The sequence below is a fragment of the Adiantum capillus-veneris genome, chromosome 16 (genome assembly GCF_014529385.1).
Source record: "Adiantum capillus-veneris isolate H3 chromosome 16, ASM1452938v2, whole genome shotgun sequence".
Classification (NCBI taxonomy): domain Eukaryota; kingdom Viridiplantae; phylum Streptophyta; class Polypodiopsida; order Polypodiales; family Pteridaceae; genus Adiantum; species Adiantum capillus-veneris.
Window position 1 is genome coordinate 127,528,644 of NC_140946.1, and position 2,831 is coordinate 127,531,474.

Here is a 2,831-nt window from a genome sequence, read left to right on the forward strand (position 1 = left end):
TCACTTGGCACTTGGAGTTCTTCCATCCTTCTCCACAAATTGTTACGTGGAATCATATCAAAGGCTTTCTTAAAGTCCACAAAACAACACTACAATCGCTTGCCTTTCAACCGACTTTCCTCCATGAGAACACGAAGAGTGACAAGATGATCAATTGTGCTATGGCATCGACGAAAACCCGCTTGTCCCTTTGCACGCTTGCCATTCTCTTCAGCCCAATCACTCAATTTCATCTCCATTATGCACCCAAACAACTTTGCCATAAGAGACCCAATCATTATAGTCCGGTAGTTGCTTACATTCTTTACATCCCCTCCTTTATGCAAAGGCTTATCCCAATTAGTACTCCAATCATAAGGCATACCATGTTGAAGTGCAAGGTTGAACATATCACACATCCACTCATGGGTAAAATCTCCCGTCCATTTGATTATCTCCGGCTTGATACCTTGGAGATCTCCCACTTTGCGAGTGGCCAACTTTTCAAGCCCACCGCATACATCCTCAATAGTAAAAAAAGAGGGCATACATGGGAGTGAACCATAAAATGGCATTTTTTCAGCATTTTCTTGCTCATATAATTGCCTACAATGTGTGTACATATCCACTAGACTCAAGTTACCAAAATTCTCAACCCACTTGCCCCTCAAGTTTCTCCAAAATCTTGCACATGCATGTTCCTTTTCTTGGACTTGAAATTCTTGTTGCTTTACTTCCCATCTTCTTCTCTTCTTTTGAATCAATGCCTTGTATGTATGCAAATGACTTTGATAGTTGTCTTTGTCCATAGTTGCATCAAGCTTTATCAAGGACTTTCGAGCATCTTGACATTCTTTATCAAACCACCTTTTGCATGATCTATCTTTGTTGATACCATGGAGATGCTTTATGGAGGAGGGAGAGCGAGAAAGATAGCTAGAGAGAGAGAGAGAGAGAGAGAGAGAGAGAGAGCCGCAGATAGAAAACAACACGATATTAAGTTGAGACACATTTTTCCTGAAGTTGAATGACATTGGGGAGATAGAGATAGAGAGAGGAGGAGGGAGAGCTAGAAAGACAGCGAGAGAGAGAGAGAGAGAGAGAGAGAGAGAGAGAGGGACACTAGAGAGATAAATAAAGAGAGAGGAGGAGGGAGAGCGAGAAAGATAGTTAGAGAGAGAGAGAGAGGGAGGGACATTGGGGAGATAGAGAAAGAGAGAGGAAGAGGGAGACCGAGACAAAGAGCTTTAGAGAGAGAGACGGAGAGAGAGAGAGAGAGAGAGAGAGAGAGAGAGAGAGATGGATGCAGATAGAAAACGACACGATATAAAGTTAATATTGTGCCGTTTTGAATTTCAACTTAATATAAGCAAATTTCAACACTGAGCAAATGTAAGCATGGTGCCATGTGGTTGTATGGCTGGCAGATCATGTGGCAGATGGTTGTGTGGAGGCGGAGCATCAAACAATATTGTGGTTGTATGGCTGGCAGATCATGTGGAGGATGGGAAGCATTGGGCCTTGGCTATAGCAAGAGGAGAAGAGGGAGAGGGTAGGTGTCGAGTTGTGGGAGGGTGGGGTCTAGAGGAGGGGCTCAAGGGGGCTGCAGAGGAGGCGGAGGGGGAATCTAGGATAGCAAGAAGGAATCTTGAATCGTAATGATTTTAAAAAAAGTTTTTACTAGGTATGTGAGAATTACGTGAGAATTACTCTTCCTCTACATTTGATCGTAGCATTTGGACACAATTCCCATTCTATTTTTCAACCATAATCTTAAAGTTTGGACCGAGTATAGATTGTTTTCTAGAAGTTGTTACTTATTATATCTTGAAAAATTATACAAATGGAGGTCTGTGGACATGTACAGGTTACGTACTTTAAGAGAAATCAACTGTCATCGCGGCTGAAAGAGGGGCTGAAGGGGAAGGCGTAGAAATTGGCGAGGGGAGGGAGGTTGAGAGGTGGCGTGGTGGTGACGTCCGAGGGCCAGGATGACGGAGGTCGCCCAGGCAGAGCAGAAGTGAGAAGGGATGGCAATGGCCTGAGGGCAGAAGAAGGCGGCGGCGTGGAGGCTGAGCAGGCGATGAGAGAGGCGGACGGAAGACCTGGCCAGCCGAGCGGGCGTGCTGCGCCACACCACGTGGCCCTTCAATGTAGCTGCAGATCGACGTGGGCGAAAGACGGAGGAATTGAAGGAGAGTGCTGCGAGGGGCGCGGGACCAATGGCCGCCAGATCGCAAGGGAAGCGGCCGCCCGAGAAAATAGCTTGCAAACATTCTCCGCCGCCGGAAGCTGCTCCTGGCATCCTCGAAGATGGGGCCTGACAGCAGCACAGCGCTCCAAGAGCGGCACACCAGTGGGCACTCCCTGAACAGAGTGTTTTCAGGCACGCGCGCCATGCACTTGAGCCCTACGTCATACGGCAGGCCTGGGATCAGATCTGCCGCCACAGCAGCACTGTCCATATCGCGAGAGAGAGAGAGAGAGAGAGAGAGAGAGAGGAGAGACGGGGCCTGTTGCGTCACAGCGAGAGTGCGTTTATATTACTTCATAGAGCCTCTCACAATTACTTCAGGAAATATTACTTCATAAAATATTTCCTTCCAACCTCCTCCGACTTCCTCGCAATTGCTTCGGAATTTCCTTCTCATCCTTGTCTTTCGCCACATAATTGCATTAAGTAGAAGAGCAATTCTAGCAATGTCGAAGTGGTTCCCCGCTATTTACCGAACAAAATGCATAAATTGGCCTCCAATGCATGTGAGAGGGGTAGCCAACACCCTCGGCCAACTTCGACACTATAGGGCTTGAACCTTGACTTTCACTGTCAAAGGTAGACGCTCTACACTTGG

The 2,831-nt window shown here is 47.0% G+C and overlaps 1 pseudogene; it reads left to right on the forward strand.

Annotated features, from left to right (window-relative positions):
* The first annotated feature begins 1,377 nt into the window (after positions 1 to 1,377).
* LOC147439841 (uncharacterized) lies at positions 1,378 to 2,470 on the forward strand (annotated as a pseudogene).
* The last annotated feature ends 361 nt before the right edge of the window (positions 2,471 to 2,831 follow it).